Below are 16,268 nucleotides of genomic sequence, written 5' to 3'. Positions count from 1 at the left end.
GTCCCATTTGAAGCCCCCCTGATGCACCCCCAGATTATAAACTCCATAAAAGTGACCCCATCTAAGAAACTACACCCCTCAAGGTATTCAAAACGGATTTTACAAACTTTGTTAACCCTTTAGGTGTTGCACAAGATTTAATGGAAAATAGAGATACAATTTCAAAATTTCACTTTTTTGGCAGATTTTCAAATTTTAATTTTTTTTTTCCAGTTACAAAGCAAGGGTTAACAGCCAAACAAAACTCATTATTTAAGGCCCTGATTCTGTAGTTTACAGAAACACCCCATATGTGGTCGTAAACCGCTGTACGGGCACACGGCAGGGCGCAGAAGGAAAGGAATGCCATACGGTTTTTGGAAGGCAGGTTTTGCTGGACTGTTTTTTTTTACACCATGTCCCATTTGAAGCCCCCCTGATGCACCCCTAGAGTAGAAACTCCAAAAAAGTGACCCCATTTTAGAAACTACGGGATAGGGTGGCAGTTTTGTTGGTACTAGTTTAGGGTACATATGAATTTTGGTTGCTCTATATTACACTTTTTGTGCGGCAAGGTAACAAGAAATAGCTTTTTTGGCAGCGTTTTTTATTTTTTTATTTACAACATTCATCTGACAGGTTAGATCATGTGGTAATTTTATAGAGCAGGTTGTCACGGACGCGGCGATACCTAATATGTATACAATTTTTTTTATTTATGTACGTTTTACACAATGATTTCATTTTTAAAACAAAAAAAATGTTTTAGTGTCTCCATAGTCTAAGAGCCATTGTTTTTTCAGTTTTTGGGTGATTATCTTAAGTAGGGTCTCATTTTTTGCGGGATGAGATGACGGTTTGATTGGCACTATTTTGGTGTGCATATGACTTTTTGATCGCTTGCTATTACACTTTTTGTGACGTAAGATGACAAAAAATGGCTTTTTTTACACCGTTTTTATTTTTATTTTTTTACGGTGGTCACCTGAGGGGTTAGGTCATGTGATATTTTTATAGAGCCGGTCGATATGGACGCGGCGATACCTAATATGTATACTTTTTTTTATTTATGTAAGTTTTACACAATGATTTCATTTTTGAAACAAAAAAAATGATGTTTTAGTGTTTCCATAGTCTAAGAGCCATAGTTTTTTCAGTTTTTGGGCGATTATCTTAAGTAGGGTCTCATTTTTTGCGGGATGAGATGACGGTTTGATTGTTACAATTTTGGCGTACATGCGACTTTTTTGATCACTTTTATTACCTTTTTTTGGGAAGTAAGGTGGACAAAATTTCAATTTCATCATAGTTTTTTATTTTTTATTTTTATGGCGTTCACCGTTCGGGTAAAGTAACATGACCGTTTTATAGATCAGGTCGTTACGGACGCGGCGATACCAAACATGTGTAGGGAATTTAATTTTTTTAATTTTTAATCAGTGATAAATGTGTTTTTTGATTTTTACCTTTTTTTCACTTTTTTTTTGACCCAGACCCACTTGGTTCTTGAAGATCCAGTGGGTCTGATGTCTGTATAATACAGTACAGTACAATATATATTGCACTGTACTATATTTTACTTACACTGAACAGATCTATGCTTTCAGCACAGATCTGTTCAGCACCATGGACAGCAGGACGCCTGAGAGGCGTCCTGTTGCCATGGGAACCTTCCCCGTCTGCTCAGTTATGGTCAGAACTGCGCAGACGGGGAAGGGTAAGGACGGGGCTCTGGGGGGGCTGTCTGGGGGCTCTCTCCCTCTCCATCGGGGGGCTGCAAAGGCACTGCAGCCCCCCGATCGGAGAGGGAGGGAGCTCCCTCTTACTGTTAACTTTTTCCATACAGCGGTCCGTACGGACCGCTGTATGGAAAGGGTTAAACGGCTGACATCGCATCACCGATGTCAGCCGTTTATACCAGGGTGCCAGCAATGTGCTGGCACCCTGGTATACCCACTGTACACCAACGATTACGCAATAGGAGGCGGGCGGGGGATCGCGATCCCGCCTGCCGCACCGCCCGCCTCCCGCACCGCCCCCACCGCCCGCAACACCCCCCCTGCACCTCCCACCGGGCTAAAATCATTCAGAGGTGCAGGGGGGGTGATAAATATATATTTTCGCCACACTAAAGTTTCTGATCGCCGCGGTCAGGGACCGCAGCGATCAGAAACTGCAGAAAGCGCAACAAACCGCAGGTCTGAATTGACCTGCGGTTTGTTGCGATCGCGGACATGGGGGGGTCACGGGACCCCCCCGCGCATTTAGCCGAGGTGCCTGCTCAATGATTTGAGCAGGCACCTTGCCCCGATCACAGCCGGCCGCACGGCAGTGATCGGAACAACACATGACGTACCGGTACGTCATGTGTCCTTAAGGACTCGGGAAACATGCCGTACCGATACGTCATGTGTCCTTAAGGGGTTAAGTTAAAGACTTTGTGGTTGCCTCTATACTGCGTCCACTAGCCTGTCTACCAGAGCAAATCCCCACATCAGACAGCACTTTCACAACAGAATCAAGGATGTATTAAAGTTCTTATATATAAAATACACCCCCAAAACTGGTTGTATCAGACTGCAATTGCACCCCAGAAGCAAGGATGAATGGAATACTTATATATCAACTAAATACACCCCAAAGCTATTTGTATCCAGGGGCGGGCTGGGCCGGGGGGCAGGAAGGCAATTTCCCCCCAGGCCGCCCTAAAACAACGGCCACTGGGCCGTCTTTAACAAAGGATTTATTTATTTATTTTTATTCCTCAGGGCCGCACCGCCGATCACCACAGGCGGCGCAGCCCTGGATGTAATTGCGGCGGCGGCTGTGAGCTGTGGGGCAGGGGAGGGAGAGGAGTGTCCCTCCCCTGATCTTCTGATAGGCCGCAGGCACTAATGTCTGCAGCCTATCAGAGGCCGGCTCAGGCAGCGCGATGACGTCATTATCATTGCGCTGACTGAGCTGGCAGCACACAGCAGGGACACAGGCCGGAAGAGGCCTGCATCGCTGCTGATGGAGGTAAGTATTAGTGTTTTTTATTTTCTTAGTGGGGGGAGCTGGCACTATGGGGGGAAGAGGGCTAGCACTATGGAGGGAGCTGGCACTATGGGGGGAAAAGGACTGGCACTATGGGGGACTGGCACTATGGGGGGAGCTGGTACTATGGGGGACTGGCACTATGGGGGGGCTGGCACTATGGGGGGAGCTGGCACTATGGGGGGCTGGCACTATAGGGAGCTGGCACTATGGGGGGCTGGCACTATGGGGGAGCTGGCACTATGGGGTGGCTGGCACTATGGGGGAGCTGGCACTATGGGGGGAGATGGCACTATGGGGGGAGCTGGCACTATAGCTGGAAGAGGGCTGGCACTATGGGGGAGCTGGCACTATGGGGGGAAGAGGGCTAGCACTATGGAGGGAGCTGGCACTATGGGGGGAAAAGGACTGGCACTATGGGGGACTGGCACTATGGGGGGAGCTGGTACTATGGGGGACTGGCACTATGGGGGGGCTGGCACTATGGGGGGAGCTGGCATTATGGGGGGCTGGCACTATAGGGAGCTGGCACTATGGGGGGCTGGCACTATGGGGGAGCTGGCACTATGGGGTGGCTGGCACTATGGGGGAGCTGGCACTATGGGGGGAGATGGCACTATGGGGGAAGCTGGCACTATAGGTGGAAGAGGGCTGGCACTATGGGGGAGCTGGCACTATGGGGGGCTGACACTATGGGGGGAGCTGGCACTATGGGGGGCTGTCACTATGGGGGAGGCTGGCACTATGGGGTGAGCTGGCACTATGGGTGAGCTGGCACTATGGGGGGAGCTGGCACTATGGGGGCATTTCTTACTGGCACATTATGGGGGGCACCATGGGGGAGAGGAGCACTATGGGGGTATCTGAGGGCTCTAAACAGGCTTTTTTTTAATTATTGGCATAATATGGGGGCACTATAGGGGTGGAGAGGCACCATGGGACATCAAGTGTCACTATATGGGCATTATTTGTGGGCACTATGGGGAAGTGGGGGCTCTAAAGGGGCCTTTTTTATTGGCACATTATGGGGGCACTATGGCATTTGGTGGCACTAAGGGGGCATTTTTTACTGGTACATTATGGGAGGCACTATAGGGGAGAGTGGCACTATGGGGCATTATTTGGGGCACTATGGGGGAGTGGAGCACTATTGGGGCATATAGTGGCACTAAGAAGGGGCATTTTTTACTGGCACATTATGGGGGAGAGGAGCACTTTAGGGACATCTGCTGAGAGCACTAAGAAGGGGCATTTTTTTACTGGCATATTATGGGGGACACTATGGGGAAGGGGGAGAGGAGCACTATGAGGGGATTTACTGGGGCACTATATAGGGGTATTTTATACTGGCATACATTATGGGGACATTAGCTCAACTGTGGGCACTAAGTGAGGGTATTTCATGTACTGTCATATTATAGGGAGAATTATTACTACTAGGGGGTATTATGGGGAGCTTTACTACTACTGGGGGGCTATGAGGAACATGATTACTAGTATGGGCACTATAGGGGCACTATTACTACTAAGTGTGCTCTGGCAGATAATTTTTTCTATTGGTGGGATTTTGGGGAGCACTGTTACTTTGGGGGGCACCCTGGCATAGTATCAGCTTAGGACAATTATTTTGGGGGGACATTATCTTTATACTATTAGTGTCTGGGCGCAGTTATTTTTTAGAGCACGGTGTGCCAATAATTGTTGAAGGGGGCACTGTTGAATTGTGTGGTAGTAGTATTTCCAGGGGGACTGTTTCTGCAGTATAGTATTGGGGGCACAGCGGGCACTATCTGGTAGTAGTATTTCCAGGGGGACTGTTTCTGCAGTATAGTATTGGGGTGGCAGGAAAGGGTGTTCAGAAGATGTGAAGATGATGGAAATGTGGGAAATTAATGTCTGCTTGCCAATCTCTGCAAAGACGGGAGATGGCTGAAAAATCATCATGGTGGTCTTGTCTACAACAAAGGTGACATCACTGGAAGTAAGAGGTATGGGGCGCTATGTAGGAGAGGAGATGCTCCGGTTCCTCCCCCTGCCATTTGCAGAAAGAGGGTTCAGAGCTGGGTGAGGACGGCCAAAGGGGGACAGCAGGCCACGGGCGGGTGGCAGATGGTGGGGGAACCACAGGCCTTGAGCAGGGCCTGGGGAGGGAGGAGAGCGGAGGAGCTTCCTGGCTGTAGCCTGCTGTTAATTGCATAGTGTGAAGCAGGCAGTGCAGCCAGGACAGGCCTCCCCCCTCTGTATGATGTGTAGAGACAAGCCTCAACTATAGAATGTCAGCTGTACAGTGTTTGTTGGGTGTGGCCTATTATATGTAGGAGGGGCTTTTAATAATGGGCGGGGCTACAATGGGCCACTTGACTGGATTTGCCCCCCAGGGCTAAGGCTGCGCACTTTATCTGCATATAAAGCTATTGTTCTGCCATGCATACAAAATGTAATCAAAACAGTGCTGTAATGTAAAATTACTTACAGTGATCAGGAGTTCTTCCTCACAGTCACGGAAGTTGCTGCCAACCATTTTCTCCAGTCTCAGGAAACTTCTAGCAGCTTGTAAAATGTATCAAAAGTGAGCCACGCCTGTATTGCGCACAGGGCCGGTGCAAGGACTTTTGTCAACACAAGCAAATCTACATTTTGGTGCCCCCCCCCCCATCATTTCACATTTCTGCCCCTGATGATTCATATCCATTTCTTGCCCCCCTCATCATTTCACATTTCTGCCCCTCATGATTCCTATCCATTTCTTGCCCCCCCCCCCTCATCATTTCACATTTCTGTCCCTCATAATTCATATCCATTTCTTGCCCCCCCCCCCCCATCATTTCACATTTCTGCCCCTCATGATTCATGTCCATTTCTTGCCCCCTCATCATTTCACATTTCTGCCCCTCATCATTTCAAATTTCTGCCCCTGATGATTCATATCAATTTCTTGCCCCCCCATCATTTCACATTTCTGCCCCTCATGATTCATATCCACTTCTTGCCCCCCCCCCATCATTTCACATTTCTGCCCCTCATGATTCATATCCATTTCTTGCCCCCCCCTATCATTTCACATTTCTGCCCCTCATGATTCATATCCATTTCTTGCCCACCCATCATTTCACATTTCTGCCCCCCATGATTCATATCCATTTCTTGCCCCCCGATCATTTCACATTTCTGCCCCTCATGATTCATATCCCCCATGTGCCAATATCATAGTGCCATCCTCTCCCCATGCCCCCTAATGTGCCAGTATCAAGTGCCTCTCTCCTCCCCCCTCCATGTGCCAGTATCATGGCGCCAATAGCCCCCCTACCCCCTACCCCATGGCAGTAAAGTAACAGTCCGGTATTTAAAAAAAAAAAAAACTTTCATACTTACCTCCATGTCAGCGATGCGATGCAGCCTCTAGTGTTGAAGATTTGGTGCTCGTGTTCATTTTTAGCCTGTCTTTCAGAAAAGTTTGTGATGGGATTCAAACCCATGACCTTCTGTATCAGAAGCAAAGCATTTTACCCACACAGCTATGACAGCTGGACAGACATTTACTTAAAAAATAATAATATAAGACTTCTACTGTAGACAACTTTGATACCTAGGGTACAACTATACACATGACAGTTTCCCCAACACACCCAGCTCTGCTACATCCATACACAGTGTGCTGAGGCAGCTGTCATGTGTATGTACATTAGGTATCAAAGTTATCTACAGTAGAAGTCTTAAATATATTTTTTTAAGTAACTGTCTGTACAGCTGTCATAGCTGTGTAGGTAAATGCCTTGCCTCTCATGTGAAAGGTCGTGAGTTCGAATCCTAGGAGAAACTTTTCTAAAAGACATGCTAATTGAGATTTAAATACACCAGGCTCTCGTGTGTGTGCTCCCTCAGCCTGTCAGCTGCGTGCCGGGCGGGGTTTGGCCGGGCTGCTTAGCACAGTGTTTCCCAACCAGTGTGCCTCCAGCTGTTGCAAAACTACAACTCCCAGCATGCCTGGACAGCCTTTGGCTGTGCGGGCATGCTGGGAGTTGTAGTTTTGCAACAGCTGGAGGCACACTGGTTGGGAAACACTGGCTTAGCAAACAGGCTCATCGAGGTAAATGCAAGTTCATTGTTTTCCGCACTGGCACCGCCCCCCCCCCCCCTTCTCTCCCGCCCGCCTGGGATGCCTTATGATAGAGTCGGCCCTGATTGCGCACACAGTACACGCATATTTCATAGCCAGTTTTCGCAATCAAGAAAATAATGACTGGAGATCCCAAATTCGAAAATTTGCTAATTTATGGTGAATATTAGGCCAAAAGTTTGTGAAATCTTGCGAAAACAAATATTGCATATGCTGCTCATCACTATTATATAAGATAAATACACCCCCAAAACTGTATCACACTGCAACTTCACCCCAGAAGCAATGATGAATGGATGTACTTATATCTAAAAATAAAAACACCCCAAAACTATGTGTATTATACTGCAATTTCACCGCAGAAGCAAGGATGCATGGAAGTACTTCTATATAAGATAAATACACCCCAAAACTGTTTGTATCACATTGCAATTTCACCCCAGAATCAAGGATGAATGAAGGCACTTATATGTAAAAATAAAAAACTGTTTGTCTTACACAGCAATTTCACCACAATAGCAAGGATGAATGGAAGTAATTGTATATCAACTAAATACACCACAATCTAGACCACAATTCCCCCCTAGAATCAAGGAGGAATGGATGTACTTATATACAGAGGCATTGCTAGGTTAAAACATTCAGGGCCTGGGCCCCTAATGTTTTGTCCCAGGCCCCGAATGTACTGCCTTTCAGATAGATCTAACTGCATTGCCATCCTCAGAACAGCAATACAATTGAATCTAATGCCCTGCAAGATCTAAAGGACCTGTGATGACATCACAGTCCATGTGATCAGTACTAAATGCAGTAGCTGAAAAGGACCGGCGATGATTTCACCATCATGTGACCAGTGCAGGAGAGCACAGCTCAGCATTGAAGAGAAGTCCTGGGAAGAAGCTGTGGTGAGGTCTGCTACATGAGGAGAGGTAAGTGAAGGGGTAGATTACTCAGTGTGAGACAGAACAATGTTGGGAGTTGTAGTTATTTAACTAGGACTGTATGTTAGGGCTGAAGGGAGGGAAGTTATTTACACAGGACTGTGGGGTGGAGTGATGTTATTTATATGGGACTGAAAGTTTAGGGGGGGATGTTATTTACATGGGAATGCATGTTGGAGGTGCCTGGGGTGGGGGTGATATTTACATGGGACTGTATGTGTAACATCCCAGAGTATGTCACTAAACACTCTGTCACCCTGATATATGATGTTAAAGTGTAAATGTGTTATCATCTGGTGTAATCTGACATTACATTTGCATTATCCGGATTTTCTGTGACTGTTTCATGTAAATTGCTGTAATTGTTTATGTACACCAGTAGGTGGTGGCAATATATAGACAGTCTATAGGACAGTTTAGTATATCTAGGCTGGAATAGTCCATTCAAGGCTAGCTCCCACCTTTCTGAGGAGGAATGGAATCTTCCCATTTCCTACTTCATAGGTAGGAAGGAAAGTTCTAGTCAGTGTGAACCAGCCCCCATTCTGGGGAAGGCTGTGTTGGAAGGAGCTCCCAGAATCAGGGATCCCAACCCTGGATCCAACCTCTGCTGAGGTTCAAGATCCATCTTCCCAGCCTGAGTCATCTACCTCAGCTGGACGACCAGAGAAGCAGCATCCACAGAACAATAGATCTCCAGGAAGAAGACACCATACCCTGCGAGCTGTCCTGTGAGTACAAATCCCAAGTCCAGGAGAAGCCAAATTCCTCCTCAGCTAGTCAGGCCCATACCAAGCAGAATACAGACGGAGCAGAAGACAGATACCTGCCAGATCTATAGGCGTATGTACCAGATGCAGAATAGATATAAATCCCTGCCACATATTGTCAAAACCTGCTGGGACCAAAAGACTATTGCTGTACTTTGAACGGATTTAAAGCTGCATTAAGTAAAGACGAGTTGGACAATATTTCCTGTCTGGATCTTAATTATTCCATCAAAACTCCTATTAACAACACTCAATTTGTTGCATGTGAGCCAGGATACAGGAGTCCGGCCGTACCAAGGTAGGATACACCGTTGACACTGCATAGAGACATTATTTCCCCTCTGGCATTCCTCACCTGGTATGTAAGCTATACCATCTTAAAGGGCCCTGCTACCTGCGCAAGCTGCAACTGGCGTAACAAACTTATACACATATAAAACTGACCCACTGCATAGCAACCCCACTGACCCAGTGTCCTGCTCATTGCATATGTAGAAGGTATATGAGGGAGGGGTGATGTTATTTAGGCTACTTTCACACTTGCATTCAGAGTGGATCCGTCTGATGTCTGCACTGACGGATCCGCTCCTATAATGCAGACGATGGGATCCGTTCAGAACGGATCCGTCTGCATTATAGTTTAAAAAATTCTAAGTGTGAAAGTTGCTCAGACGGATCCGTCCAAACTTTACATTGAAAGTCAATGGGGGACGGATCCGTTCGGGTGTCCGCCTGCTCAGCGGAGCGGAAGACAAACGGTGCCAGAATGCATTAGGGCAGTACGGATGCGTTCGGGGCCGCTTGTGAGAGCCTTCAAATGGAACTCACAAGCGGAGCCCCGAACGCTAGTGTGAAAGTAGCCTTACATGGGACTGTATGTTGAAGGCGGCTGGGGAGGGAGTAATTTTCTTTACATGGGACTGTATGTTGAAGGCGGCTGGGGAGGGGGTGATGTTATTTATGTGGGACTGTTTTTCGGGGGCGGTTGGTCCACTTATAGAATTGGGCCATGTGCATTGGGGTTTGGGCCCCAGATCTTTTGAGACCATAACAACGCCCCTTCTTATATATAAAATAAATACTCCCCAAAACTGTTTGTCTCACACTACAATTTTACCTCAATAGCAAGGATCAATGGAAGTAATTATATATCAACTAAATGCACCACAAAACCACAATTTCACCCCAGAATCATGGAGGAATGGATATACTTATATGTAAAAATAAAAATACCCCAAAACTGTTTGTATCAGACATCACTTTCACTACAGAATCAAGGATGAATGGAAGTACTTGTATATAAAATAAACACACCCCAAACTGTTTGTATCAGACTGCAATTTCACCCCAGAAGCAAGGATGAATGGAAGTATTTATATATATAAAAATACACCCCAAAACTGTTTGTACCAGACCTCAATTTCCCCCCAGACTCAAAGAAGAATGCATTTACTTAGATACAAAATAAATACTCCCCAACACTGTTGTACGCTATATACACCCAGACAGGGGAGCACCCAGGAATTTTGTCTAGGGGGGGTCCGAAAGGCAAAAAAATGTGGCATGTGTAGTGCGCTGTGCGAATTCAAAGCCCCCTTTATATTTAAAACTGCAGGGACGGGGTGTAGTGTGTTGCGCTGATTCTTTTACTTGGCGATTCTAAAAGCTCTGTAGGATAATAACAATGCGGCACGCGAAGCCCCGACCATTATTTAAAGCCCCGCCTACATATAATAGGCCACTCCCAACAAACACTGTACAGCTGACATTCTATAGTTGCGGCCTGTCTCTACACATCATACGGAGAGAGGGGGAGGTCTGTCCTGGCTGCACTGCCTGCTTCACATCATACAATAAACAGCCGGCTGCAGCCAGGAAGCTCCTCCGCTCTCCTCCCTCCCCAGATCCTGCTCAAGGCCTGTGGTTCCCCCCACCATCTGCCACCCGCCCGTGGCCTGCTGCCCCCTTTGGCCGTCCTCACCCAGCTCTGAATCCTCCTTCTGCAAATGGCAGGGGGAAGAGCCGGAGCATCTCTTCTCCTACATAGCGCCCCATACCTCTTACATCCAGTGATGTCACCTTTGTTGTAGACGTTCTCTTTCTTTATCTTCTCCATTCAGACCAGACCGCCATAATGATTTTTCAGCCATCTCCCGTCTCTGCAGATATTAACAAACAGACATTAGTTTCCCACATTTGCATCATCTTCACATCTTCTGAACACCCTTTCCTGCCACCCCCAATACTGTGCCCGCTGTGCCCCCAATACTATACTGCAGAAACAGTCCCCCTGGAAATACTGCTACCACACAGATAGTGCCCCCTTCAACAATTATTGGCACACAGTGCTCTAAAAAAATAACTGCGCCCAGACACTAATAGTATAAAGATAATGTCCTCAAAAAATTATTGTACCCCTGCTTAGTGCCCGTTGTTGAGCTAATGTCCCCATAATGTATGCCAGTATAAAATACCCCTATATAGTGCCCCAATAAATGCCCTCATAGTGCTCCTATCTCCTTCACCATAGTGTCGCCCATAATATTCCAGTAAAAAATGCCCCTTCTAAGTGCCACCATATGCCCCAATAGTGCTCCTCTCCCCCATAATGCCCCCATAATGTGCCAATAAGAATAAAGGCCCCTTTAGAGCCCCCACTTCCCCCTTAGTGCCCCCAAATAATGCCCCTATAGTGCCACCAGATGCCCCCTGGTGCCGTTCTCCCCTATAGTGCCCCCCATAATGTGTAAAAAAAAAAATGCCCCTTTAGAGCCCCCATAGTGCTCCTCTCCCCCATGGTGCCCCCCAAATAATGCCCCTATAGTGCCACCAGATGCCCCCTAGTGCCGTTTTTCCCTATAGTACCCCCCATAATGTGTAAAAAAAAAAGCCCCTTTAGAGCCCCCCCATAGTGCTCCTCTCCCCCATGGTGCCCCCCAAATAATGCCCCATAGTGCCGTTCCCCCCTTTAGTGCTCCCATAGTGCCGTTCTCCCCTTTAGTGCCCCCATAGTGCCGTTCTCCCTTTTAGTGCCCCCATAGTGCAGTTCTCCCCTTTAGTGCCCCCATAGTGCCGTTCTCCCCTTTAGTGTCCCATATTGCCATTCTCCCCTTTAGTGCCCCCATAGTGCCGTTCTCCCCTTTACTGCCCCCATAGTGCCATTCTCCACTTTAGTGCCCCCGTAGTGCCGTTCTCTCCTTTAGAGCCCCCATAGTGCCAGCTCCCCCCTCAAAAAAAAACTAAAAATACAAAAAAAAAAATACACCGATACTTACCTCCATCAGCAGCGATGCGATGCAGGCCTCTTCCGGCCCGTGTCCCTGCTGTGTGCTGCCCGGCTCAGGCGGCGCGATGATGACGTCATCGCGCCGCCAGAGCCGGCCTCTGATAGGCTGCAGGCATTAGTGCCTGCGGCCTATCAGAAGAACAGGGGAGGGACACATCAGCGATACAGATGGATTAGATATGGAGATGAGTGCTTCCACAATGGAAGCGCTCATCTCCTACTGCCCCCCCGCCCCCCACCACCACCGCTGCAATTACATCCAGGGCCGCGCCGCCTGTGGTGATCGGCGGTGCGGCCCTGAAGGATAAAAAAAAAAAATTTGGGCTGGTTGTTCTGGGGGGGGGGGGGGGGGTCCAGACCCGCTGGACCCCCGCTGTAGGTGCGCCACTGCACCCAGTCCCTGAGCAAAATCCCTCTGTGACTGGGGTACAATGGCTGCTCTGCACGGCAGGCGGCCATCTTTCCTACAGGCACAGGGAGGTTTTTCCGTCCCCCTGCAGCCCCGAGCGATGTCTTTGGCCGGTTTCTGCAGACCGGCCAATCAGCCAGGAATGACTGGTGCTGATCTAATCAGTACCTGTCTCCCCCGAGGTGTTTGGCATCCCCTGCCTGCGCTGCGATTGGCTGGAACAGGGCTCCAGCCAATGGCAGCACTATAGCAGCACAGGAAAGGGCTGAACCTGTCTGCAGGCAGCTATTCTAGCTGGTGACTGCGTGCAGAGTGGTTCTGTGCTTCTCTGTGTTGCTTGTTGGCTTACTGGTAGAGTTGAGCGAACACCTGGATGTTCGGGTTCGAGAAGTTCGGCCGAACATCCCGGAAATGTTCGGGTTCGGGATCCGAACCCGATCCGAACTTCGTCCCGAACCCGAACCCCATTGAAGTCAATGGGGACCCGAACTTTTCGGCACTAAAACGGCTGTAAAACAGCCCAGAAAAGGGCTAGAGGGCTGCAAAAGGCAGCAACATGTAGGTAAATCCCCTGCAAACAAATGTGGATAGGGAAATTAATTAAAATAAAAATTAAATAAATAAAAATTAACCAAAATCAATTGGAGAGAGGTTCCATAGCAGAGAATCTGGCTTCCCGTCACCCACCACTGGAACAGTCCATTCTCAGATATTTAGGCCCCGGCACCCAGGCAGAGGAGAGAGGTCCCGTAACAGACAATCTGGCTTCATGTCAGCAGAGAATCAGTCTTCATGTCATAGCAGAGAATCAGGCTTCACGTCACCCACCACTGTAAGAGTCTATTTTCATAAATTTAGGCCCAGCACCCAGGCAGAGGAGAGAGGTCCCGTAACAGAGGATCTGGCTTCATGTCAGCAGAGAATCAGTCTGCATGTCATAGCAGAGAATCAGGCTTCACGTCACCCACCACTGCAACAGTCCATTGTCATAAATTTAGGCCCAGCACCCAGGCAGAGGAGAGAGGTCCCGTAACAGAGGATCTGGCTTCATGTCAGCAGAGAATCAGTCTGCATGTCATAGCAGAGAATGAGGCTTCACGTCACCCACCACTGCAACAGTCCATTGGCATATATTTAGGCCTAGCACACAGGCAGAGCAGAGAGGTCCCGTAACAGACAATCTGGCTTCATGACAGCAGAGAATCAGTCTGCATGTCATAGCAGAGAATGAGGCTTCACGTCACCCACCACTGCAACAGTCCATTGGCATATATTTAGGCCTAGCACACAGGCAGAGCAGAGAGGTCCCGTAACAGACGATCTGGCTTCATGTCAGCAGAGAATCAGTCTGCATGTCATAGCAGAGAATGAGGCTTCACGTCACCCACCACTGCAACAGTCCATTGGCATATATTTAGGCCTAGCACACAGGCAGAGCAGAGAGGTCCCGTAAAAGACGATCTGGCTTCATGTCAGCAGAGAATCAGTCTGCATGTCATAGCAGAGAATGAGGCTTCACGTCACCCACCACTGCAACAGTCCATTGGCATATATTTAGGCCTAGCACACAGGCAGAGCAGAGAGGTCCCGTAACAGACAATCTGGCTTCATGACAGCAGAGAATCAGTCTGCATGTCATAGCAGAGAATGAGGCTTCACGTCACCCACCACTGCAACAGTCCATTGGCATATATTTAGGCCTAGCACACAGGCAGAGCAGAGAGGTCCCGTAACAGACAATCTGGCTTCATGTCAGCAGAGAATCAGTCTGCATGTCATAGCAGAGAATGAGGCTTCACGTCACCCACCACTGCAACAGTCCATTGGCATATATTTAGGCCTAGCACACAGGCAGAGCAGAGAGGTCCCGTAACAGACAATCTGGCTTCATGTCAGCAGAGAATCAGTCTGCATGTCATAGCAGAGAATGAGGCTTCACGTCACCCACCACTGCAACAGTCCATTGGCATATATTTAGGCCTAGCACACAGGCAGAGCAGAGAGGTCCCGTAACAGACAATCTGGCTTCATGACAGCAGAGAATCAGTCTGCATGTCATAGCAGAGAATGAGGCTTCACGTCACCCACCACTGCAACAGTCCATTGGCATATATTTAGGCCTAGCACACAGGCAGAGCAGAGAGGTCCCGTAACAGACAATCTGGCTTCATGTCAGCAGAGAATCAGTCTGCATGTCATAGCAGAGAATGAGGCTTCACGTCACCCACCACTGCAACAGTCCATTGGCATATATTTAGGCCTAGCACACAGGCAGAGCAGAGAGGTCCCGTAACAGACGATCTGGCTTCATGTCAGCAGAGAATCAGTCTGCATGTCATAGCAGAGAATGAGGCTTCACGTCACCCACCACTGCAACAGTCCATTGGCATATATTTAGGCCTAGCACACAGGCAGAGCAGAGAGGTCCCGTAACAGACAATCTGGCTTCATGACAGCAGAGAATCAGTCTGCATGTCATAGCAGAGAATGAGGCTTCACGTCACCCACCACTGCAACAGTCCATTGGCATATATTTAGGCCTAGCACACAGGCAGAGCAGAGAGGTCCCGTAACAGACAATCTGGCTTCATGTCAGCAGAGAATCAGTCTGCATGTCATAGCAGAGAATGAGGCTTCACGTCACCCACCACTGCAACAGTCCATTGGCATATATTTAGGCCTAGCACACAGGCAGAGCAGAGAGGTCCCGTAACAGACAATCTGGCTTCATGTCAGCAGAGAATTAGTCTGCATGTCATAGCAGAGAATCAGGCTTCATGTCAGCCACCACTGCAACAGTCCATTGGCATATATTTAGGCCTAGCACACAGGCAGAGGAGAGGTTCATTCAACTTTGGGTAGCCTCGCAATATAATGGTAAAATGAAAATAAAAATAGGATTGAATGAGGAAGTGCCCTGGAGTCCAATAATATATGGTTATGGGGAGGTAGTTAATGTCTAATCTGGACAAGGGACGGACAGGTCCTGTGGGATCCATGCCTGGTTCATTTTTATGAACGTCAGCTTGTCCACATTGGCTGTAGACAGGCGGCTGCGTTTGTCTGTAATGACGCCCCCTGCCGTGCTGAATACACGTTCAGACAAAACGCTGGCTGCCGGGCAGGCCAGCACCTCCAAGGCATAAAAGGCTAGCTCTGGCCACGTGGACAATTTAGAGACCCAGAAGTTGAATGGGGCCGAACCATCAGTCAGTACGTGGAGGGGTGTGCACACGTACTGTTCCACCATGTTAGTGAAATGTTGCCTCCTGCTAACACGTTGCGTATCAGGTGGTGGTGCAGTTAGCTGTGGCGTGTTGACAAAAGTTTTCCACATCTCTGCCATGCTAACCCTGCCCTCAGAGGAGCTGGCCGTGACACAGCTGCCTTGGCGACCTCTTGCTCCTCCTCTGCCTTGGCCTTGGGCTTCCACTTGTTCCCCTGTGACATTTGGGAATGCTCTCAGTAGCGCGTCTACCAACGTGCGCTTGTACTCGCGCATCTTCCTATCACGCTCCAGTGCAGGAAGTAAGGTGGGCACATTGTCTTTGTAGCGTGGATCCAGCAGGGTGGCAACCCAGTAGTCCGCACAGGTTAAAATGTGGGCAACTCTGCTGTCGTTGCGCAGGCACTGCAGCATGTAGTCGCTCATGTGTGCCAGGCTGCCCAGGGGTAAGGACAAGCTGTCCTCTGTGGGAGGCGTATCGTCATCGTCCTGCCTTTCCCCCCA

Source organism: Bufo gargarizans, chromosome 3 (assembly GCF_014858855.1).
Source record: "Bufo gargarizans isolate SCDJY-AF-19 chromosome 3, ASM1485885v1, whole genome shotgun sequence".
Taxonomy (NCBI): Eukaryota; Metazoa; Chordata; class Amphibia; order Anura; family Bufonidae; genus Bufo; species Bufo gargarizans.
Note: the sequence above shows the minus strand (reverse complement) of the source record.